The following is a 27,344-nucleotide window of genomic DNA, read 5'->3' on the forward strand; positions in this document are numbered from 1 at the left end:
TTTTACAGGAAAAAATATTTTCTAAATTGTGGAAATATCTTTGAACAATTGTGTCTTGTTGAAGTGAAATAAGACAGTTAAGAGTACCAAGTTGAATTTCATCCTGTCTAGCTTATTACATAATAGCGCAATGTGTAAGAAGCACATCTGAACCCTGCCAATATCGATTCACAAAAAGCTGTTTCATAATGTGTGTGTGTGTGTGTGTGTGTTGAGAGAGAGAGAGAGAGAGAGAGAGAGAGAGAGAGAGAGAGAGAGAGAGAGAGAGAGAGAGAGAGACTGTTTGTAGTTTTTAATGATGTGCTCTATAATATAAACCTGTATCTTAAGTATGTGTGTATGTATGTATATTTGTTTTCATTTGCGCCGCCTACGTTTTTCCCCCTTGAAGGCGTGGTGCCAGAAGTGTAGAGTCCATCCAATTTTCAGCAGGTCAGTAGGTACAGTATGAAGATCGTAGGCCCTCACACCTTGTCTTTTATCCTAACGGACGCTAATCCTCATCCAAGACAAGGAGTTTACATAGTTGAGGGAACTGGTGGGAGACCTCACCCATAACAGTTCCTATTCCAAGTAAACTTGGGCCAATCAATGCAGCAGCTAATTCTGCGTCTGGTATGAACGGGTACCATAAAACACGTTTTACAGACCATTATGATGAATGTTATGTTCCAGTAGACACCCATCGCTTTGTCAGTTATGCTTCTACGGCCTATTGTAAGTCTTTTCTATTTTGATATCTTGTGTTGAGCTTATTTATCACTTGCTGTAGATTGTTCTGTCTTGCAATATTGATGTTTATTGTAGAAAACTTATATATGTCAGTAGTTTGCTCAGCAAATATTAAACAAACAATAAGCTTATCTGTTATGGTTGTCTTGTAAGTATTTTCCAATTATGACACGCCCTATATGCCTTTTTTTACTGCACTTGTATATTAGGTCCATTTATTTCAGCCATCATTTTCTCAGTGTTTCTCTTTTGTTTCTATGGCTGCCCTTTTTTGTTGTCCATCTCTCCCAATTTATGTCCATTTCTACAGTGCTCCTGATTAATCCTCAGGTATGACGCAAAAATCACTAGGTGGGCATAGTATGAAGTATATCGTGGAGACTGGCAAACTTGATCATGTTACTGGTGATGAGGTTGACATCCGGATAAAGAAAATGGTAAAAGAAGGAATTGAAATGATAGAAAGGTAAATCAAGAAAGCCAAGGAAATAGGGCTTTTCTGAAATGTTATCCTTTGTACTTAGGTTTGACTTGAGTAAATTGACCACTTTGAAAATCATTGATGTTAGTATAAAATACATATACTGTCTATCAATTTATTGGTCAAATGATCAATTTAAATCTTGTCTGTCATGGAACAGAGGGCTTTAACATGAGGAAGGTTTACATTTATATTTTGTATTGCATGGCATGAGAAATAGCTTAAGATAGCTGTGGTTAGTTGATGATCATCCTCACAGGAGTTACTGTGCATATTATAAACTTTCTGGAGTGGTAAGCATTACATAATGATTAATATGATTGGTGACATAACTTATATAAGGCTTACTAACTAACTATGCTTTAAATTCTCCTTTTTAAACACAAGACTTACCCGGTGGTTATATAAATATAGCTTTAGTCTCTGAGGTCCCGGCAGAAATTCAAAACTCGCGGCAATCGCAGATTGAGTAACCAGGTGTAACACCAGCGCCCTCTGTCGCGAGGTACAGAACCATTCCATGATTCCTCAGATTTTCTCTGCCGCTTATGCCGGCAACATCGTTGGATATTCACTCGTTATTAACCTGAATTGTGGCAGTTATCTTGGTGATGTACTACTAATTTGGTTATTGGCATTCGCTTGGTTTTGTTTTCTTTTTGGTATTTGATCGCTATGTTCATAGCTTAAAAGGTAGGATTAGAAGTTTTTTCAACCTACTGTAAAACTAACGAAAATCATGATGGCGGTAGGTAAACACTCCGCCTACTCTATGATGTCACAGTCATATGACGTAAGCTACGTAGACTACGTAGTATGACTTGCAATTTCTTCCTTTTTCTACAAAGAATGATAAGTGAATACTATCTTACAAACCAAAGTATTTAAGTTTTATAAGATAAAAGGAATATGTTATTTTAAGAAAATATTTGTCCTTTTAGTATACTTTCTTTAGATAATCTTCAATCTATTTTCAAAGATTAAATAAACTAGCGTACAGTTTAATTTACACTACGTAGTAGTCATGACAACCGATATAGTCCCACAATTCTGTGTGTCGGTGTTTGCTTTTTCGATATTGGTATAAGATAAAAGGAATCTGTTGTTTTGAGAAAATATTTGTCCTTTTAGTATACTTTCTTGGATAATCTATTTCAGAGATTAAATAAAACTAGCATACAGTTAATTTTACGCTACGTAGGATTCATGACAATCGATATAGTCCCACGATTCTTTGTATCGTTTACTTTTTCAATATTGGGAATACTAATATTTATCGTATAATACATATAGATGTTCCAATTGTAAAGTGTGGCAAATCATCTTTTATTGGAAACCCTTTAGTAATAAGGGTTGTTTAAATATGTATTTATACATTATTCCTATATCTGTTCATTTAATATTTTATATAAAAGATTTTGTTACAATTTAAATAGGATTCACAGAAAACCTATTGCATTCTCATTCAAGCCCTTGACAGAATAGTAAGATCTCTCACAACGGGCAGGTCTACTTATGGTCTTATGTGAAAGAGTTTAAAAGTGCAAGTTTTCGTGCTAAATTAGTGCAGTGAATTTATTCAGTACAGTGGAGGGTGTGTCTGCTCGGACCTGTCGTTATCCTAGCCTTAGACCTCTTCCAAGCTCCCCAACCCTTGGGAGAAGGAATGTCGATCGGTGAAAGGAAACGAGAGGCGTCAACGCCCGAGCAGATGTCCCCTCGAGCGTTCCTGTTGACGCTTCCCAGAACGCTTGCCCTCGCCGTGAGTAAGGCGAGGTAAAAGTGTTATCTAACGCCGAGCGTCAGAGCTTTGGACAGCAAGCTACTAACGCTACTGTAAGACTTTGACACGATGTTTGTAACCGAGTGCAACTTCTTTGTCTCTTTTGTTCGATGAGCGAACGTCTGAGACGCGAACGACATAGTTTCGAGCGTCTGAATCGCGAGCGTCACTATTCCGAAAGTCACGTGGTGCTGAGCGTCAAGCAGTTGCATGATGTCGAGTCTCCAGCAGTTGAACTTGACGTTGATTGTTAAGCAGTTAGACATGATGCCGAGCGTCAAGCAGTTACGTGATGTCGAGCGTGAAGCAGTTGGACGTAACGTCGCGTGTCAAGCATAGCTCTGAGCGTCTAGATCGCGAGCGTCTAAATCGTGAACGGCATTGTTCCGAGAGTTACGCGACGCCGAACGTCAAGCAGTTGCATGGCGTCTAGCGTCCAGCAGTTGGACTTGACTTTGAGTGTCAAGCATGACGCCGAGCATCAAGCAGTTAGACGTGATGCCAAGCGTCAAGCAGTTAGACGTGATGCCAAGCGTCAAGCAGTTACACGTGACGTCGAGCATCAAGACTGACGTCGTGGTTACACCAGTTGGGCCAAACGTCGAGATCGCGAACGTCTTAGTTCTGATCATAATGACCGTGAGCGTCTACGTTGGAACATTGTTACGCCAGGCGCTATATTAAAAGATACAGAAATAAATATTTACTGGAAAGATATTATTTTCTCAGACCAAGGCCTGCTTGAACTAACTCTTGGTGTCTGTAGGAGGGCGAGAATTAAACACCTAAAAGCTTCAGGCCTGTATTCAGGACCTTAAGGAGTTGACTCCTCGGAAACAAGACATCTCTGCCTCGGTTAGAGACTTGTAGGAGGAAGAGATTGAGGATCTTTTTTCCCCTATTTATGTTTTAGAGGAATTCTCCTAGAAGAGGTTCCTTCAGTTGACTTCAAGAAACTCATGAGAGTTTGTTAGCAACTGTATTCATGGCACAAAAACTTTGACCTTTCTAATGTTAAAGACCTACAGAAACTTCTCAAATCGTTTGAAACATCAAAGCAACAGCTCCAGGATTCACCAGCTTGGAATCTTATTATTGTCCTGAAGTTCATTATTAGTGACAGGTTTGAGCCCTTGCATTCAGCTTCATTTAACGACCTCACGATGAAGACACTTTTTTTGGTCAGTCTGGCGACAGCTCAAAGAGTCAGTGGGATTCATGCTTTTAGCTAAAACGTTGGTTTTGTCGAGATAACAAAGCTATCTGCTTATTGCAGTTAGGCTTTCTCGCCAAGAACGAACGCCCTTCTCAACCTTGGCACAAGGCTTTTGAGACTCCGAACCTTTCGGATGTGATTGGCGAGGAGTTGGAGAGAGTCCTGTGCACAGTAAGAACCCCGAAGTTCTATCTGAACTGTACGGAAGAGTTGCGAGGCAAGTCGGAAGCTCGTTGGTGTTCGTTCTGGAAGTCCTTGTTACAGATGTCAAAGAATGCACTTTCATTCTTCCTCAGGCTCTTAATAAGAGAGGCTCATGCACATTGCAGTGAGGCAGACCTCAAGTTTTTAAAGCACTAAATCGCATGAAGTTAGAGCTGTAACAACTTCGGTGGCATTCAAGCAGAATAGATTGTTGCAAAGCATTAAGGACACAACCTTTTGGAGGAGTAAATCTGTGTTCGCTTCACATTATTTTGAAACGTCCAGACTCTTTATGAGGAATGCTTCACTCTGGGACCATTCGTAGCAGCGAGTGCAGTAGTGGGGGAAGGATCCATCACTAAGTTCCCATAATCCTAGTACCCTTTTCTTCTCTTGGAATTTTTGTATTTTTATGGTTGTTCGTGGAGATTGCATCAGTCTTCCACAATCATTGATTTTAGTCAGGTGGTCAATTTGTTCCTTGAGAGCACCCGAAACAAGGGTATTGGAGGAGGTCCTGTCAACATAGAGGTATTTACACTGGTTTGACAGCTCCTAGAGGTCTTCAGCCCCCTGGGTGTATCGCTGGATCTCCTAAGGAAAGCGTACATAATGAAAGTATTCATTGAAGTCAGCTTCCTTATCAGGTACGAACCCTTAAGGTTTATTAACTCTTAAGTGAAATTCCAACAATGTTGGCTGTCTCTAACCCTCCAAATAGGGTGTCAATCAGCTATATTTATATAACCACCAGGTAAGTCTTGTGTTTAAAAATTATATTTTCATAATAAAATAAATTTTTGAACATACTTGCCGGGTGGTTATATAAATTTTGATTCCCTCCCTCCTCCCCTCTAGAGAGACAGCCTATGGGCATGGAAAATCTGAGGAATCATGGAATGATTCTGTACCTCGCGACAGAGGGATGCTGGTGTTACACCTGGCTACTCAATCTGCAATTGCCGCGAGTTTTGAATTCCTGCCGGGGACGTCACAGACTAAAGCTATATTTATATAACCATCGGGTAAGTATGTTAAAAAATTTAATTTATTATGAAAATATCATTTTACTCTCCCGTATTTTATAGCTTATATCCTTATGTAGAGCAAGCAAGTTATTATAGTGCATAAGCACTGAAAATTTTCACACCCATATATTGTAGTTCATAGCGCACTGGTAGCTTGGATATCTACATCAATTGATATTTATTATACATCATGAAAATTCAGAATTTATACTGAATGCAGCACAGTATGATGAGAGAACTGTGTAAAATTTCAAAGCACATATAAATCGAGTCAAAGGCCTGGGCCATTTATTTTGCATTTAAAACTAAAAAGAAAAATAGATTTAGTAAGTCTAAGCTTTAGGACAACCAGAACTGTGGCACTAAATAAACAATGGTGAACTTTAGTTATAATTAAAAGTTATTGATTTGCATACTTTCATGGATATGGAAATGGACGCAGGAAAACATACTTCCTGTTTAATATGCTTAAGGAAAGAATTAAATTGCAGAAATAATGGTTAATAATAGCAATTTTGCACTGGCACAAATGCAAACATCTTTTATTTGCTACTTACTCATGATTAGCTGTAACCACACTACAGTATCTTGAAATATCAATTTTTGTAAAATTTATAGTCAACAAATACTGCAGTAAAGATCTGCTGATGAAGGTTACATTTAGGTGCGGGTTTCAAAAAGTGTGTGTACAGTCTAGGTTTTGGCATTTGAAAAGGGTTACAAGAAAAAAAATTCTGGCATATTGAATTGAAAGTTGTGTACTTGAGAGATTTTCAGTACATTGTAGGTTGTTAATTCATGTTCTTTTTTTAAATATGAAAAAAATATAGTGTAAAGTGTAAGAGATGACAGTGTTAATGTGATAGAATACTAGGTTGATTTCGTTAAATGTTTGTTAATTTTCTACGAAGCTACATATTAGGATTATGGAAGCTTAGTACATTTAACATATTTTAAGCCTTACTTTGTTTAATGAAATGTATAGGAATCTTGAGATATATTCTAATAAAACTTTGCAGACATTACATGTGTTACTACTGCAACATGTATTTTATCTTTAGGTTTCATCTTTCATTAGATACAGTACTTTATAATGAAGTATTAACTTTTATTCATAGCATGAGCAATTGAATATTTTGATTAGATTGTCGTTATACGTGTTTTCCAGACATAATGTAATTTTCTTATTTAGTACTGGGTGGTCTAAATATAATGAGAGGCATTTTGATAATCATGTAAAGAAATTCTCTAAAATGTCAATTACTTCTTCAGAGGGAAGAACTTGGAAGTGACCAATAATTGTGGCAATAAAGGTGGCAGGAAGTGCCTTCTGATTTGTGCAGCCATGTTGGTTCTCACAGCATTGGTTATCACTGCTGGTGTATACGGATGTAAGTGTAAATCACAATTTACTATTAATGTGACAAGACTTAAAACTCATGTTATATTATTCTTTCATGGCTTATGCTGAATTATAACAGATATCACTGAATGTACAAAACTAGATTTGCATGTGATTATAATTGTTGAACTCTTTCATCCGACAGCAGGCACGCTCGGCAAGTCAGCAAATATTGATACATCGGCCATCTCAAACAATGGAACAAATGTTGGCAGTGGAAGTGGGTCACAAGGGAAAATAGATGATGTTAAAGAGGACGTGTATAGTAAGTAAATTCATGCAACTTTTCATTTTTTTTTTTTTTTTAGAATTGAATATTAGTCTACGTTTAACTTTGCCACTTCTAGCCAAGGATTCAAGATCCAGGGGAAGTTGTGTCAGTAAAACATTTTTAGAGGTCATTGAAGATTTTTTAAGCAATTATTTTGTACCTTTTGTTTGTAGTCATTTGTCTTCAAATTCATTAGTAGAAAGAATAGATTGAATGGTGTGAAATAAGCATGCTTTATCATACATATAAAATCTTTTTAGTTTGTTTTATGGCCTATAAAAGCATATATTTTTTACTATTATATGTCTTTTTGATAAAAAAAAACCAGTAAAGTTTTGATTATAGAATGCTGCTTTCTTGTTGTTGCATTTTCTGGTGTCATGAAATTAGTAAGGACTGTTATTTATTGATATTTATGTATTTAAGGATTGAATAATTATGGTATTCGTGATGTATTTCTGTAATATACAAATAACTAAAGATATATTTTCATGAGAAAAGAGTTGTTAGCTTTAGATGATGAATATTTGTATCTTTTGTAATATACATTACTATATAATATAAACAATGTATGTGACTTGAGCTTTTGCATTGTATAATAGCTTTTACATATTTGGTTTATTAATTTTGAAATACTCATGCCATGCTTATTTTTCCAGTTCCTAATGCTTTAGAAGTCCAATTTAGAATCACGAATAGAAATTATACTGATTCGTTAAAAAGTTTTGATAATCAAGAATTCAAGAATCTTTCTTCAACACTGGAGGATAAAGTGAGTTTAAGAATAATTTAATTTGCACTAAAATGACATATGTAAAAAGAAGAGGTAATGAAATATAATTTTATGTAAATTTAATATTGTGTTTTTCTCTTAAGTTAGATATTTTTAAATAAATTTTTCTGTTGAGTACTTGCATACAGTATTTAATAAATAATGTGGAGTAGAAAATTTAATAGTTTTATATATTACTCATTGTGAAGTGTAGAAATTCTAATGAATTTATTTTCTATTAGTTATCAGCAGTGATAATAACGGGTGAAGTTCAGCATAACGGCAAAGCGACAGTCTTCTTAAAAATGATAAAACTCGAGTAAGTTTTTACACTACAATATTTAATTTTTTTCTTAGTATCATCTTGAGGCCATACCTTATAAAGTTTTTCAGTAATGAATGCTGCGTGTGTGTTTGTGTGTTTGTATATATAAATTTTATATGTATATATATATATATATATATATATATATATATATATATATATGTATATATATATATATATATATATATATATATATATATATATATATATATATATATATATATATATATATACAGTGTATATATATATATATATATATATATATATATATATATATATATATATATATATATATATATATATATATACAGTATATATATATATATATATATACAGTGTATATATATATATATACAGTATATATATATATATATATATATATATATATATATATATATACAGTATATATATATATATATATATATATATATATATATATATATATATATATATATATATATATATATATATATATATACATACACTGTATATATATATATATATATATATATATATATATATATATATATATATATATATATATATATATATATATATATGTATATATATACAGTATATATATATATATATATATATATATATATATATATATATATACACTGTATATATATATATATATATATATATATATATATATATATATATATATATATATATATATATATATATATATATATATATATATATATATATATATATTATATATGTATATATATATATACAGTATATATATATATATATATATATATATATATATATATATATATATATATATATATATATATATATTATATATATATATATATATATTATGTATATATATATATATATATATATATATATATATATATATATATATATATATATATATATATAGTTATAGTTATAGTTATAGTTATGTATGTATAGCTATAGCTGACAAAGCCATGAATTCAAGGAGTGGCTATGGTGTAAGAATTGCTCACAGAATCATTGATGTAATCTCTATGGGAGCTAAGAAGAAGGAGTATGTACCCATCAAAAAAAGAGATGGATGTGTTATAACAACAGAAGATGAAAAAAGGTAACGTTGAATGGAACACTTTAGTGAGGTCATGAATAGGAGATATGGAGGGAGTTGGTTGGCCAGGGCACCAGCCACCGTTGAGATACTACCACTAGAGACTTGTGAGGTCCTTTGACTGGCCAGACAGTAATACATTGGATCCTTCTCTCTGGTTATGGTTCATTTTTCCCTTTGCCTACACATACACCGAATAGTCTGCCCTATGCTTTACATATTCTCTTCTGTCCTCATGCACCTGACAAAACTGAGATTACCAAACAATTCTACTTCTCTCAAGTGGTTAACTACTGCAATGTCATTGTTCAGTAGCCAATTTCCTCTTAGTAAGAGTAGCAGAGACTCTTTAGTTATGGTAAGCAGCTCTTCTAGGAGAAGGACACTCCAAAATCAAACCATTGTTCTCTAGTCTTGGATTGTGCCATAGCCTCTGTACCATGGCCTTCCACTGTCTTGGGTTACAGTTCTCTTGCTTGAGGGTACACTCGGGCACACTTCTATCTTATTTCTCTTCCTCTTGTTTTGTTAATTTTGTTGTTGTTAATATAGGAAATATTGTAATGTTGTTACTGTTCTTAAAATATTTTATTTTTCTTTGTTTCCTTTCCTCACTGGGCTATTTTCCCTGTTGGAGCCACTGGGCTTCTAGAATCCTGCTTTTCCAACTAGGGTCGTAGCTTAGCAAGTAATAATAATAATGATAATATACCTGAAGCTGAGGAAGACCTTGATGTACCCATGATTGGATTCAGTGTGTTTGAAGTCGGTGCTGTCATTAAAAATCTCAAGAGATGGAAAGCCTTTACATACAAGGAAATGACAGCTGAGATAATGTTTGTAAAAAATGAAGTGACTCCTAGATTACTTACAAGATTATTTTGTAGTATGGGGCATGATGAGGCAAGGCCTGATGAATGGGAGCTAGGAGTGTTGGTGAAAATGGCAAAAGAAAAGAGATCTGACTGATTGCAATAATTATAAACATCACACTTACATCAATTTTCTTGAAAATATATAGTATGCTCATTTTAAAGAGACTAGAGAGAAAGATTGCTAAAAAGCTTAGATATGAAATAGCAGGATTTAGAAAAGGTAGAAGTTGTATTGACCAAATTTTAGTTTTGAGACATACAGCAATGTTAAGAATATAGAAATTCACTTTTGATGATATTTGTGAACTATGAAAAAGCCTTTCATAGTGTGCACTGGCCAATTTTATGGAGAGTTCTGCATTTTTATGGAGTTCTTCTCAAATATGTAAATTTAATTATGTTCATGAGCATAGCAAATGCAAAGTTAATGTCCTATCAAACTAATTTCCAGTGAAGGGTGGAGTACTGCAAGGAATGTTTGGTCACCTATGTTGTTTATCCTCCTCAAGGATTTTGTAATGCAAAGAGCAGTTGGGGATGATGGAGAAGGATTGGACTGGATTTGTAACAGGAAATTATCTGACCTAAAGTATGCTGATGATGCTGTCTTTATTAGCAGAACACCACAGGACTTGCAAAGCTTGCTTATCAGAATGCATGAAATATCACTTGAGGTTGGGTTCAAGATAAATAGAAGAAAGACAGAGAGGATGAGAATGGAGTATGCAATACATACATACATATACCAAGGCACTTCCCCCAATTTTGGTGGGTAGCCGACATCAACAAATGAAACAAAACAAAAAGGGGACCTCTACTCTCTACGTTCCTCCCAGCCTGACAAGGGACTCAACCAAGTTCAGCTGGTACTGCTAGGGTGCCACAGCCCACTCTCCCCCGTTATCCTCCACAGATGAAGCTTCATAATGCTGAATCCCCTACTGCTGCTACCTCCGCGGTCATCTAAGGCACCGGAGGAAGTAGCATGGCCTACCGGAACTGCGTCACAATCGCTCGCCATTCATTCCTCTTTCTAGCACGCTCTCTTGCCTCTCTCACATCTATCCTCCTATCACCCAGAGCTTTCTTCACTCTATCCATCCACCCAAACCTTGCCCTTCCTCGTGTACTTCTCCCATTAACTCTTGCATTCATCACCTTCTTTAGCAGACAGCCATTTTCCATTCTCTCAACATGGCCAAACCACCTCAACACATTCATATCCACTCTAGCTGCTAACTCATTTCTTACACCCGTTCTCACCCTCACCACTTCGTTCCTAACCCTATCTACTCGAGATACACCAGCCATACTCCTTAGACACTTCATCTCAAACACATTCAATTTCTGTCTCTCCATCACTTTCATTCCCCACAACCCCGATCCATACATCACAGTTGGTACAATCACTTTCTCATATAGAACTCTCTTTACATTCATGCCCAACCCTCTATTTTTTACTACTCCTTTAACTGCCCCCAACACTTTGCAACCTTCATTCACTCTCTGACGTACATCTGCTTCCACTCCACCATTTGCTGCAATAACAGACCCCAAGTACTTAAACTGATCCACCTCCTCAAGTAACTCTCCATTCAACATGACATTCAACCTTGCACCACCTTCCCTTCTCGTACATCTCATAACCTTACTCTTACCCACATTAACTCTCAACTTCTTCTCTCACACACCCTTCCAAATTCTGTCACTAGTCGGTCAAGCTTTTCTTCTGTGTCTGCAACCAGTACAGTATCATCTGCAAACAACAGCTGATTTACCTCCCATTCATGGTCATTCTCGTCTACCAGTTTTAATCCTCGTCCAAGCACTCGAGCATTCACCTCTTTCACCACTCCATCAACATACAAGTTAAACAACCACGGCGACATCACACATCCCTGTCTCAGCCCCACTCTCACCGGAAACCAATCACTCACTGGAAGATGAAATATCATTGGATGGAGAAGGGATTAATGAGGTGGAATCATTTAAATGTTTAAGAACTATGATCTCTAATACAAGATCTTTAGAATTGGAGTTTAATGAAAGATTAAAAAAAGCAAAACAGACAATGGCTAGTTTAAGTAAAATTTGGAAATCAAATCGCCTGAAAATACAAATAAAAATCAGGCTATATATCAGTTCAGTGAGACAGGTGTTACTGTATGGACATGAATCATGGTATAACAATGAAACAATATCCAAAAGATTTTGTAGATTTGAGAACAAAGCCCTCAGAAGGATATTGGGAGTTAAATGTCATGACAGAATTAGAAATGAAACTTTGAGATATTATTCGAGAGCCATATGTGGATGAGATCATGGTGAGGGGTAGATGGAGATGGTTTATGTATGCTCTTCACACTCCCCAGGAGAGATTAGTTCACAAAAGTTTCAAGTGGGATCCACAAGGCACTAAAAGAGTTGGAAGACCCTGGGCCTACATGGCTGAGGACCATAAAGCATGATGTAGGAGATAAGGAATGGAGAAGTATCAATTTTAAAGCTCAAGATAGAGACGACTAGCAAAATCTAACCAAGGCTCTTTGTGTCAATTGGTGCGGGAGGAGATGATGATGATACACACACACACACACACATATATATATATATATATATATATATATATATATATATATATATATATATATATATATATATATGCTTATGTATATGTAACAGTATATATAACATATATTATATATAAGGGTATTTATATATACACACTTATATATATATATATATATATATATATATATATATATATATATATATATATATATATATATATATATATATATATATATATATATATATATGCTTATGTATATGTAACAGTATATATAACATATATTATATATAAGGGTATTTATATATACACACTTATATATATATATATATATATATATATATATATATATATATATATATATATATATATATATATATATGTGTGTGTGTGTGTGTGTATGTGTTTATATATTATAAGAACTTTACACAATGCCAACACTCACCCTAATACAGTGAATTCAAAATCACTGTTTTGTCTTATTTGTCTTTTTGACTCATGATTTGCTTTTGGGGCAGAGTCACTTAGGAGAGGACACACTATACATCCTGAACACTTTTAAAAACAATACACTGGGTTGCGTGCAAGAGTGAGAGTGGTGAGGAGATGACAATCTCAAGTCTGGTAATCTCTCTCTCTCTATCTGTGTCTCTAACCTTGGTGTTGCCTAATTGTATATTAATCCTAGCTACTTCCAGAAGATTCCAAAAGATTTGGGAAGCATGGGGACATTTGCCTAAGGGCTTCAGAGTTTTCACCTAGACAAAAATGTCAAGAGGCAAATCAGGGGTTTTCAGGCAAGTCTCAGATGCACACCAACGCACCCGCGAGATGACTCTCCCAGCTAGCTCCACCCACCCTTCGTCCCCGAAATAAAGAAGAGATAACATCCTATCACTAGGTCCTTCATGAAATTTCCAAAGCACATGTTACTAAACATTCTCTCTAAAACATGACGCAATACCCCATGAAATATAAAAGAACAATACCTAAGCCCTTGTTCATATTTTCTATGATCAAATAACACTCTCAAATAGATTACGTAAGACCTCGTAACAAAGTTACGTGAAGTAAAAAGTTAATTTTTTAAAATAACATAAATTTACATATACAGTACTAGCTTGAATAAAGAATACAATGAAATTCACGACGGAAGTCTTACATAATTTGTATAAAATACTTACATCTACATCTCTTCAATGCACAAATGAAATATAAATAAAATCATGAATAAACTATTGTATTTACCCTACACTAGATCAGCTTTGTAAGAATATATATATATATATATATATATATATATATATATATATATATATATATATATATATGTATGTATATATAAATATATATATAAATATAAATATATATATATATATATATATATATATATATATATATATATATATATATATATATATATATATATATATGTGTGTGTGTGTGTGTTTGTGTGTGTATAAATAAAACTACAATAAAATGATTTGTGCAAGAGAAAGCAAGTAATATATTATGTTCTTCTTTCATTTTGGCAGACCTGGAAGCATCCTTTGTACCTTCAGAATAGCTTGGAAATTTTTAGGAGATGCAAAGGGAGACAGGATAGCACCCTTGAGTATAAAGACTCTGCAACGGATACTTGAAACCGCATTTTCCAATAGAGAAGAGCCAAATTTCAAAGAGTATGAAATTGATCTAGACTCTATACAGGTTTATGGTAAGTACCGGGTATGTTTTTCAATCTTGGTGTAACACAGGTCTTTTGAACACTTATGGAATATGAATGCTATATTATGTTATTTCATTTACTCTCTTTTATGGTTAATAGCTGTTTGATATATTGCTATCATTACTGATCTTATATTTATCCTTTTAACAGAATTGGTAGATAAATGTAGAAACAAAGAAATGCAATGCTCAAATAGTTGTGTTTTCCGAGATACCACTTTGAGGTTTGAATGCACCTGTCCTGACCAGAAGATTTTGGATCAAGACAAGACGACATGTGTCAATCCAAATGGTAAGTTTGTCTTTTTCCAGTGCATTCATTTGACTCTTGCATCTTCATAGTTGTTCATCATAATTATAACATGTGGAGCCATAAAAACATTTCAGTGCATTCATTTGGCTCTTGCATCTTCATAGTTGTTCATCATAATTATAACATGTGGAGCCATAAAAACATGCAAGTTTAAAACTGCATTGTCCTCTTTATTTTGCATGCAAAAAATTGCATTCAGTACTTTGTATAGCTTTCACTGAAGATAAGAAGACACCAATGAGCAGTTATCAGCTAATGCTAGATAAGTTTTTTAATATATGCAATACATTGTACTTATTAGCTAATTTGCAAGAATTTTATGGTAGGAGATGAAATAGTTCTGTTACAGAGTTGAAAATTGGTTTTAACAAAATAATTTTTGTGATGAAGAAAATATACCTATGCATCATACACTTTCAATTTTTCACTTGCATTTGTTTTTGTAGGCTAGTAACTATAATGAAGAAATGTCTTTCACAAACAGTTATGGTTTGAAAGGACTAATTTTAACATTAAGTGCTTTAGCATTTGTATTTTGTATACCCATATTTGTATGAATACAGTTGTACAGTATGTGGAACTGCTTGTACTGTAATTATCTTTAATATAGTCTACTCATTGCTTTTTTGGTAAAATCTTGTAAACTCACTATATTTACCATAGGTTAAAGGAGGACAGAAGTCCCATGTTTATTGATGTGCAAACTTATCATTGAAATTTTTAACCCTTTGAGCACCAGTCAAATGATTTGGTACTCAATCCCCAGGTTTTTTTTTTTTTTTTTTTTTTTTTTTTTTTTTTTTTTTTTTTTTTTTTTGACATTTTACTTAACTCATCCTAACACAAAAACTATATAAGATAGGAAATCACAATATTCATTATCACATAGCTGAACAAATTTCCTTTCCATTGATTTATAATATTACATACAGTAGTTGGTAAAATTTTCCTACATGTAAATAAGTGAAAAATAAAAAAAAAGTTAATTACCGGATGTAGATTAAGTCACATGTCACTAAGTCAGTAGAAATAGCTGACATAAATAACGTCTAATGGCGCTCAAAGGGGTAACTGACCAAATTTTTTTTTTATTCTTTTTTTTATCTCCTTTAACATCTGTAGAGCTTCTGGTTTTTTAGCTGTCACCAAGTATGCATGTGTCCTGATTATGGCCTGGGTTTATCCTAGCAGTGTACAATACAATAATTGAATTTTTAGATACAGTATATTAGCCCTCTGTGTTTTTTAGTGTAATGAAGATTTATATAAAGAAAGAAAGCATAGAAAAATTTATATTTTCAAATAACAGCATTGAATTATTCTGATGAGTTCCTCAAAAAATAGTAATGTAATCAATGGTTATGTTAATTGAAAAATAATTTTTAATTTCCGCTTCAGCAGATTGTTTGGGAATAGTTAACTATTCTCTACTGAGGATTTTATTCATTGTAAATGTGAATGGTGTATCATATTAATCTAATTCGTGCTTACTTTGCCGTAGTTATCTAGGAAATAGGCTATCCTTATGCCTACTGAAAATCTAATAATCACTCCTTTTATGCATGCAGTCTTTTGGGGGAATCTTTTTGCATGTTAGATTTTTACCACTTGAAAATAATATTGTATGTTTATTACTAATGATCTCTTTCATACAATAACAATAATTTTGATTTACACATACAGTACTTATACTATATTTCAAAATTCCACAGATTTGACATCAACTATTTCATCAACTAATCAGCAAACTGAAGCATCAAGTTCAGTGCAAACAGTAACAAACTCTTCTCCCTCTAGTACTTTACATTTGAATATCTCTAATTCCTCACCAGAACCTAATTTCTTTGCTTCCACATCACAAACAGAAGAGACTTCTGATCCTAGCACTTTCCTAATTAAAACTAACTTTCCAGTTACAACAAATTTCACTGCTAGTCTGGGATTTCCCAACAGTACACGCCCTATCTTATTCACAGATATTACTGAAGATACAGACAACTCCTTAAGTGATAAATATTCAACTATAGAAATTAATACATCTAGTGGAACAAAGTGGGTAACAGAAACAGATCTCACAACTGAGACCGAGTTGAGTACTGGAATTGGTCTTATATCAGAAATTTATTCTACCACCGATTTAGAGGCAAGTTCAACATATAATCTATTTTCAACAACAGGAACTGATATTACTACTGAAATGGAGATTTCAAGTTGGGCAAGTTATGTGACCGAATTAAGCGATACCACTGATTTAGAAGTAATTGGAACAACAAACAAATTACATTTAACCACAGAAAGTGATGTTTCAACTAAGAGAGATGCATAAAATTTTACAATTTAACCTCTGAAACAGATGTGTGGAGGGAAACAAGTTATACTTTCAAAATGAATTCTACTGCAGATGTGGAAATAACCACACCAACATACAAATTAGATTCAACCACAGAAACTGATGTCATTGTTGAAACACAAACATCAAGTTTTACAGAGTTTATCTCTGAAATTGATACTTTGAATGCTACAGACACTTCCAAAACAGATTCTGCTAATGAAACAATTTATGAAGTGGGTTCAAATTCTATCAGTGATGTTACTACTGAAGCTGATATTTCAGTATCAACAAATTTTATATTTGAAACAGATACTTCAAGTTGGGCAAGTCCAGCCTCCAGAATGGATTCTACCAATGATTTAGATATAACTGCAACAAAAATCAATTCATCTTCAGAAAGGAATTTCATTAGTGGAACTGCAACTTCAAATTTTACAGAGTTTACCTCTGAAGTACCTGAAGATGTTTCAAGATGGATGGAATTTTTCACTGAAGCAGACTCTAAAAGTGGAGTGATTGTAACAACACGCAAACAAGGCTTAAAGTTAGAAACTGAATTTACTACTAATCCATATGATAAAAAAGGCTCAACACTTTTGACAAACTTACCTACCGAAACAGGACTTACTGAAAAAATAGAATCTATAACAGAAATTGATTTACCCTCAGGAATAGATTTTAGTACTGATTCTACTTTCTCAGCCAATATTGAAGTTACAACAAATGTAGACTTTGAATCCACCACTGGTTTGAGCTCACCGACAGAAATAGACTGGATATCCAAAAATGGTTTCACTGTTACTACGGAGTCTTCTTTAAGAATTAACAATGAATCTGGAGCCAATCACCCATTTGACAGAGACTTTACAACAGGAGCAGGCTTCTGTCATGGAGTGACTGATATTGATCAAAGAAATTTGACGTCAGAAATTTATTTGCCTACTGATCAAATACAAAATGAAAACTTTCAAACTGATTTCAATACTGAACAAAGTTCAGGTAGTCATATATTTCACCTCTGAATTTAGCATTCCCATGGAGACTGCTTTCTTCAATAAGGACCTGGGGGAAGAGAGAATATTCTAGTACAGAGATTGAATTTACTATGTTTCCTAGTTCAGAAAGAAATTTTCCTCCAACATCTTTTTCTGGTCAGGAAGAAAATTCTCTGGTAACAGATAGTACAAGCAAACAAGATTATGCTCCTTGGTCAGATTCTTCAGATTTTACGAATATCACTTTAGAATCAGTAACTGAATTTTACTTTATCAGTGTAACTGGGATCATGAATGTCACAAATTCATCATCAGATAGTGCTCACACAAATGGGATGGATGTAAACAGAAAAGAGACTCCCTCTGGCCATGACCTTGTTCCTAAGACACTTTTCATAAGATACAACACTCTCTAATAGAAGTGAAATTTCACCTGATGGAAACCTAGTTCCTGAAACTGGTTTCAACTCTAAAATAATGTATATTGAAGACACAAGTTTTTCAAATGAGGCTAATCTCACTGGATGCTAACAGGAAATACTGTACATTTAACTGATGAAGTCAGGGTTAACAAATATCTTATAAAACTGCATTTGAATCAGTACAGTATATCAAAAACTATTTATTCCGGCGTGGATACAAACCCTCCGCTATTTATGGGAGTATACTTTCGGCATAGCTGAAATACGAGCCATGATCATTTTAGTAAGGGATATCTACCCCATCCGCTAGTTAGCGGGTGGGGGGTGGGGTAGACTGGCTACCCCGCTCACTCACACCTCTCGGCTGAGTAACCACTTTATTTTTTGGCTCGGTAGAGGACGAACATGCTGCCGTTCTCTCTCGCAAAGTCTTGCCTTGATTGTTTTTGTTTTTTCTTCTTTTTCTCTTGTGTGTTTTCATTTATCTTATACATGTATATGTGTGTGTATATATATATATATATATATATATATATATATATATATATATATATATATATATATATATATATATATATATATGTATATATGTATATATATATATATATATATATATATATATATATATATATATATATATATATATATATATATATATATATATATATATATATATATATATATATATATAAATGGAAATATACGTTTATGTTGTTAGATACTTGTAACTTTAATTACTGCTGACAACGTATCTAACGGCCTCTGCCGTAAGGGAGTTGTCATTGTGTTGATACCCCTCCCCTACCTTGCTGCCCTACCCTGCGCTGATGGTCGGCAGGTTCTCAACACTCCCGTGTGTTTGTTTCATTACTGAGTTAAAGTGTATATCAGTTCGGGGGAAGTTTATGGAAATACTGTAATGATAATTGCTGCAAAAGATTCAACCCCCCCCTCCCTTGCAGTATAAAAATTATTTTTCATGGTACCAGGCTTTGTTGGTATTCAGGCCAGGTGAATATTTCTTCTGGTGCTCATCTAATTTTTATATATTATTCACAAAACCTTTCAAGTTACCTTTATTCTTGATTATCTCTACATGAGATAGTAATGTCCTATATTATTAGTTTTACAGTTAATATTTTATTTTTTATAAAGAAAATTATCTCAATTTTGCTTTATTAAATTTTGTACTTATACTTCTTTAAGAAAGAGTTCACTATTTGAGTTCACTATTTCAAGTTATCTCAAAGAAGGCAACCAATTTAAAACTTCCAACTACCATCCTAATGCTCAAACTTTGTTTTAGCTCTTACTTTATTTAATATAAATTTGCTCCTATTTTAAATTCTCTATAAGGCAAACTTCTTGCACGTAATATCCTGCTGGTTTTTAGTTATCTTTGTTGAACTTTTTACAAGTTTCCATCATTTATTTCCACTGAATTAAGGCTTTTAAAAGAAAATATTGTAAAGCTTTCATTCCTCTTTTGAACAGTTTTATGTGTACAGTACAGGTTTTAATGAATATTTGTTAAATTGGTACTATTTTGCTAATATTTTCCTTATATCATTGATAAGTTTAATTTTTGCTCATGTTAATTATGGCCTAATGTAATGATTTTTTTTTTTATTTAAAACAGACGAGGAAAAGAAAGAAGTAAAATTCAAGGGAACTTTCTTTGATGTCTCTCGAAATGATGCCATACTTATTCAGATCAAAACAGAAATCGCACCGAACAAAGATAAGGAAGCTAGCGCTGATGATTCTGAAAAGGTGGAAAATGCTACTTCAACTGCCATAACTGCTCATTCTAAAGAGGAAGTTGGTAACACTACTGTTGTATCAGAAAATGACGGGTTTAATGGAACATTGATCAATGCAACTACTGGTGATGATCCAGGGCAAAATACAACTGTCCCTCTTACAGAAACATCCAATGATACTACTGGTAGTATGAATGCCACAAAACATAATGCAACCATATTTACTCCAGATGCAGATTTTAAGGTCACCAATGAAACGACATTGCACGATGAAACTCATCATGTACCTACCTCCATTTACGATTAATGGTACTCTTGTTGCAGAGCAACCACTTCTAAAGGTATTCACAAATTCTTCATGGGAGTTTCCCTCTCACAGATTTCTCAGATCTTAGACCAGGAGGCTCTCCAGGTGATGCACGTTTGCAAACAATGGATATGTTTAGAGTAAATAAGAGTTCTTTTGAAGTCCCTCCAGACTATTGATAACAGTTCTTCCATAGTAACTGATGGTATTTTATTTCATGATAATGAAGGAATAGAAAACACTTTTAACCATACACTACAAGAAAATTCTCATCTTGATGCAAATGTGTTCACAGCCCAGACCAATATATCTAGCCAGTCTCCTGACGGTCACAACTTCGACAACTACTACTCACAATCTACTGTAATAGCTACATCAGGAGATCCAGCAATAGATGTTTCCAAAGTGCCTAAGGTACAAAAAGTTAGATATGAAAGAATTGACTGTATTGGAAGATAAGTCTTCCTCATCAGTTGAGACAACCTTAACCAGTACAACTCAGCAGAAAATTAATGATGAACAAAATAATCCAAAAATTTCTGAAGGAGGGGCACAAAAAAACATTTCCGATGACACAAAGGCCATAAGCCCTCATTCTATTGAAAGTAGAATTCATGATAATAATAATGATGGTTTGTCAATAAGCATTGATACCATTCTTGATACTAGCTCTGATTTAGGAATGATTGGAATTATAGCTGATTCAGGCAATACTAGTTCTCATGAAATGTCAACCAAAGCAAATGGGGCTGAAGAAAACCGCACTAGTGATTTTTATGAAGAAACTTTGACAACCCCTCTGTCTTCAATGTCTCCTCAGCTAAAAGTTAATTGTATGGAAGGTTAGTCAACATTGTCTGTAATATACAGTAATTAAGTGTTTGGTTATCGTCTGTAATTTGTTTACATTATGTTTACACTTTGTTTATCCTATTCACATGGACATTATTCGTCAGCATATGCTATATATTAGATTAAAGTTTTTGTTTTTATATGTCCAATTCATTGAATTCTCATTTTCTTAGAGAATTTTACTTTACCAGTTATGGGTTACTTTATTGAAAGCCATTTTGTTTACAGAAATGTTTGAATGTGCAAATGGCACCAGTGCAATGGGTTCCAGGATCCCTTACACTGTTCAATGCAACTCCATTCCAGATTGTTCTGATGGATCGGATGAATTACATTGTATTGAAAATAACTGTTTTGATAATTTCAAGGTAAAAGAAAAATTGGTTCTTTAGTTTTGTGGACTGTTTTAGCTGTCACCATTGATTGAGATTTTTGTTTGAGTGATATAATAAAAACTTCTTTTAGCAGTATAGAGACAATGAGTGCATTGAAAGACAGTATGTCTGTGATGTAATAGCTAATTGTCTCAATGGAGACGAAATGAATTGTGGTATGATATTACAATTTTTTTTTCAACTATGCTTTTTTATTTTTGTTTGTGCTATTTCAAGAAAAAGTCATAAAATAATATATATCACATTTTATTGGATAAGAGCTTTTCCTTTTTGTAAAATGCATGCTCAATAAAAGAAATGTCTTACCTTTGTTAAGGTTCTAAATTTTCTATCTTTTTGTCTTTATCACAAGCAATTAGATGTTGAATTATAATTGTTCCCATATTAACAAAACTTCTACTATTTATGTGGATATTACTTCTAGTGCAGCTGGAAGGCAGCCATTAAATTTTAAGTGTGAGGTGGCAACCTTACCTAACCACTAACAGTGGGTAGGTAGGGGGATGGTTTGGGGCTACCAGCCACCTATATTTACTCACGGTTCAATGAACCACGTCACTTTTTACTTTAGGGTGGTAGAAAGGAGAAGTCTCCTCTCTCTGTTCAAGGTTTAGCCATTTACCGCTTAAGCTTTACTGTCATTCTTTTCTTTACAGATGTGACTTGTGTTTCTATGCGAAGCACCATTGCAGAGTAATGTGGGGGTTCCAGATGTCGATGTTCGTGCTGCAGAGTTATCGGAAGGATTCCTCTGCTTTGATGATTCCTCTTGGGGTTTCTTTCCAATTCGCGGGGTGGGTTTATTTTTTCCCCCTCGGAGGGGAGGAACTTTTGATCCTCAATTTTAGACATAAGACTTACCTGGTAGTTATATATATAGCTTACGTCTCTGACGTCACGGCAGAAATTTCAAAATTCGCGGCAATCGCTGATTGGATAGCCAGGTGTACCACCTGTGCACCCTAGCGAGGTACCTTGAAACCATTCCATGTTTCCTCATATCTTCTCTGCCGCCGCTTGCAGCAACATGGTGGATTTTTCACTCGCTGTAACCTGTATATTACAGTTATCTTGGTGATGTACAATTTACTTTTAACCTTCGCTGGTTGAGTTTTATTTTTACAGAGTGTTAGTGTTTTAACTATGTTCATATAAAAGAGGTAGGATTGGGAGTTTTTCCCCCCTACTGTAAAACTAATGAACCTACTTTTTATAAACATGATGGCGGAGATACGTTCCGCCAACTCTATGACGTCACAATCGTGTGACGTAATCTATATAGTACTGCGTAGGATGTCTTGCCAAATTCTTTTATTTGCTTTTTCTTGTAAAGAATGAAAAGGAATTCTATCTTATAATAAGTATTTAACTTTTAGTGTAAAAAGATTGTATTATTTTTAAGAAAATATTTGTCTTTTTAGTATTCGTTCTTTAAATCATCGATCTATTTTTAAAGATTAAATAGAACTAGTGTATTGTTAATTTTACGCTACGTAGTTCTCATGACAATCGATGTAGGCCCATCAAGTCTTGGTATCGTTTATTTTCTTTTTGATATTGGGAATTCTAGTATTAGTCGTTTATTCATATATTTTATTGTAAATAAGGGTTGGTTACATATATTTTTATATTCCTATAACTGTTCATCTTAATCATATAACATACAGCTTTCCCGGTAGTTACATGTAACTACTGGGTAAGTATTTATAACATTTAACTTTAGCGATAGTTATATATAACTACCAGGTGGGTGTGTTCAAACTTTTATTTTACAATGAAAATATCAGTTTAATATTTTATTACAAATATTTTGTTACAATTTATATAGCAAGAACTAGAGACGATATTGCATTCTCATTCAAGCCCTTGGCAGAAGTGTAAGATCTCTCACAATGGGTAGGACTAATTATGGTCTTTTGTTGAAGAGTTTAAAAGTGCAAGTTTCAGTGCTGAATTAGTGCAGTGAATTGATTCAGCACAGTGGAGGATGCGTATGCTCAGACCCGTCGTTACCCTAGCCTTAGACCTCTTCCAAGCTCCCCAATCCCTGGGAGAAGGAATGTCGATCGGCGAAAGGAAACGAGAGGCGTAAGCTCCCGAGCAGACTTCTCCTCGAGCGTTCCTGTTGACGTTCCCAGAACGCTCGCCCTTGCCATGGGAAAGTCAAAGCGTTGGACGTCAAGCTACTAACACTGCTGTTAGTCTTGTATTGCATTACATATGCTGATAATAGCAATACTATAAGTCTTAGATATTTGCTGATGTTAGCAATGCTTATGAACCTACATAGACACGGTTTTTGTCCCAGAGCGCCAGTCGGCCATGAGAACCCTCTGAACGGAAGACATTAAGCCGAGCGCCGTAATGAAGATCATTTTGCTAGAACGCTCGGCGCCAAGTCTTTCAGGACGCTAGACGCCACGTCTTTCAGGACGCTCAGCGCCATATCTTCAGGATGCTCGGCGCCTCATCTTCCAGGACGCTCGCTCTGTTGGCCATTCGGCGCCACGTCTTACAGGACGCTCGGCGCCACACCTTACAGGACGCTCAGTGCCACGTCTTTCAGGACGCTTGACATCAAAGATCTAGCATGAGGCATGACATTGAACATGAGAACCTCGAACTTCGTGATGACACTAGTCGAATCGAATGTCGAGATCAAGGACGCCTTAGTTCCGATATCTTTGATCACAGACATTTTTATTGAGCGTCTAGCGGTGATCTGGGTTCCCTTGACGCCAGAAGTCCGGACCTCAAAGAGATGTACAGTATCCTGATAAATACAACGTCACTATTTCTGTTAGATCTTTGTCAGAGGAAGACATTGACGATCATTTTTCTCCTGTTGAATTACTGTATTTGAGATTATCAGAAGGAGAATATCCCAAGTCCTTTCGTCCTTCAGTTGATTAAGAAACTCATGAAAGTTTTTAATGATGAGTTTCCAGATTATTTTCTGCCTGTTGCTCCATGTTCGCCACCCTCTGAATTTACACTTGGGAAGGTGTCGAAGAAGTCTCTTTTTTACCAAGAGAGTTCTAACCAGGTCATCAATGGAGCTTTAAGGATGATGAGAGACTGGACGGAGTCTCAGAAGGACCAAGGAAAGGCAGCTTTCTTTTTTCCTCCGAATAGACTGGCCTCTAGATCTTGTATCAGGTATGAGATTATTTTTATTATTATTACTAGCCAGGCTACAACCCCAGCTGGAAAAGTAAGATGCTATAAGCCCAAGGACTCCAATAGGAAAAAATAGCCCAGTGAGGAAAGGAAATAAGGAAAAAAATAAATGATGAGAATAAATTAACAATAAATCATTCTAAAACAGTGACAACGACAAAACAGATATGTCATATATGAACTATAAAAAGACTCCTGTCAGTCTGGTCAACATAAAACATTTGCTCCAACATTTCCCAGCTTGGGTATCATCCACCTCATGTCCTGTATGGATTATGCTTTACGAGACTGATCTAATGAGTTGGCAGCACCTTTCTCAAGCAGTGATCCTTTAGAAAGAGCTCAGAGGTGTTCGTTTCTGTCGCTTGGGGTTACTACCTTTCAGAAATTGAAGTGCATTTTACATCTCTGTCTTCCTCTCTGTTTTAGTAGAGTTGATCAGAGAGTTTTCTTCTGCGTTACCCAAAGGCCAACTAAGATTTGGTTTCAGAAACTGCATGAAAGGTTTTATCATCTTCCGTCTCTAGACGCAAACCAAAGGAAGAAACTCCTTTTCCGAAGTTTTCTCAGACCTTTCGAGGGAAGACTCCCAGCAGGGTAGCTCCAGACCCGAGGACAGGGCAAAGCAGAATCTGATTACTTTCGCCTTCAGGCAGTAGAGCCAGACTACACAACTTCTGTCAACCTTGGGAGAAGAGGGGGGCAAACCTTTGGTCAGTACATCTTCTGAAGGAGGATTACAATTTCCTTATATAGGGAAACCTCTTTTAGTTTTAGCTCCAATAGATCTCTCTCCCAGATCCAGAGAGGAGTCTAAGAGGCAGGCTATGCAATCAAACTTTATCTGAGGTTTGTTTTCAAGGACGAAGTGTGTGAGTTTTGGGCCGTGTGTTTTGGTCTCAGCTCCGCCCCTCTAATGTTCACGTACCTTGTGCTAAATGTAGCAGAATACTGCACTCGAGACATCAGAGCCTCCCTGTATCTGGACGATTAGCTTCTCAGAGCTCATTCTTACGATCTACATGAAGGATCTTCAGATAACGTTGAACCTATCAGAAGAATTGGTTCTTCTTGTCAACAAGACGAGTCTCTCCTGACACCACCACAAAGATACTTTATTTAGGATGGTGATTCAGAGTCGAGTTTTGGCGGACTTTTACGTCTCCCCTTAGAACGGAGCAAGCCATCTTGAAACTGCAATCTTTTCTAAAGACACAGAAGTGTTCTGCAAGTAGTGGATGAATATGTTGGGAACCCTCTCCTCGTTGGGACAGGGTGTTTCCCTGGGAAGGCTGAATCTTTCTTTGTGAACATTATGTCACTGTTCATCCTAGTTTTCCTGCACCAGGGTTCGTTTCCCGGCCAGTCAGAAGCTAGAAGCTATTGTCCTTGTGTGATTTATCTTTGTCCTCTCCAATTCAACCTCTATCATTTTGGGACAAGGAGAGGATCTAGAGTCGGTATGCATCCCTTTTCGGATGCCATAAGAAGTTGCCTTCAGTGTTGGAACGATCCGGTCAAACTTCCAGAAGGTCACCTCTTTGAACAGAGGAACTCAGACCTTGTGTTGTGTCCCGACGCCTTGGACTCGGAGTAGGAGCAACACTGGACAGTTGGAAGCTTTGGGACTATGGACAGAGGATCAGAAGAGCTTCCTCATCATACAAAGGAACTGTTGACAGTCCAGTTGGCCCTCAAAAAGCTTTGAAGTGTCAGTTTGGAACAAAGTGGTGCAGGTCAATGCCGATAACACCACAGAATTGCCTTTCATTGCCGAGCAAGACGGAACCCACTCGAGGTCCCTTTACGGGAATGCGAGGAGTCTTCTCATCTGGGCTAAGGAGAAGAATGTTATCCATCAAACAAGGTTCATTCAAGGGGAGTAGAACGTATGGCTGACAGCCTCAGCTGGAGAATGGACACTCCATCGAGAAGTCTGCAAGAATCTGTGGCGACTTTGGTGTCGTCCTTGTGTAAACCTATTCGCAACTTCGCAGATAAAGAGACTAGAATCTTACTACTCTCCAGTGCCAGATCTCGAAGCAGTCCACATAGACGCTTTCCTGTTAGTCTGGTCCAATCTGGAAGTGTACGTTTTTTCCACCGTTCAATGGCTTTTACAAGGTGATACAAAAGTTTGTGTCACACGAAGGGACCGGGTGACTCTAGTGGCCTTCTTTTGGCCCTCAAGAGGATGGTTCACAGAGATACTGGAATGGATGGTAGACTCTCCTAGAAGCCTTCCATTAAGAGTGGATTTACTCCGATAACCTCTCTTGGAAAGGTACCTTTCAAGTCTCCAAGTTCTTCTTCTAGCT

The 27,344-nt window shown here is 35.3% G+C and overlaps 1 pseudogene; it reads left to right on the plus strand.

The window, feature by feature from the left end:
* The window catches only part of LOC137625912 (uncharacterized), a 30,877-nt pseudogene extending 8,702 nt beyond the window's left edge, over nt 1-22,175 (plus strand).
* The last annotated feature ends 5,169 nt before the right edge of the window (nt 22,176-27,344 follow it).

The sequence above is a fragment of the Palaemon carinicauda genome, chromosome 33 (assembly GCF_036898095.1).
Source record: "Palaemon carinicauda isolate YSFRI2023 chromosome 33, ASM3689809v2, whole genome shotgun sequence".
Classification (NCBI taxonomy): Eukaryota; Metazoa; Arthropoda; class Malacostraca; order Decapoda; family Palaemonidae; genus Palaemon; species Palaemon carinicauda.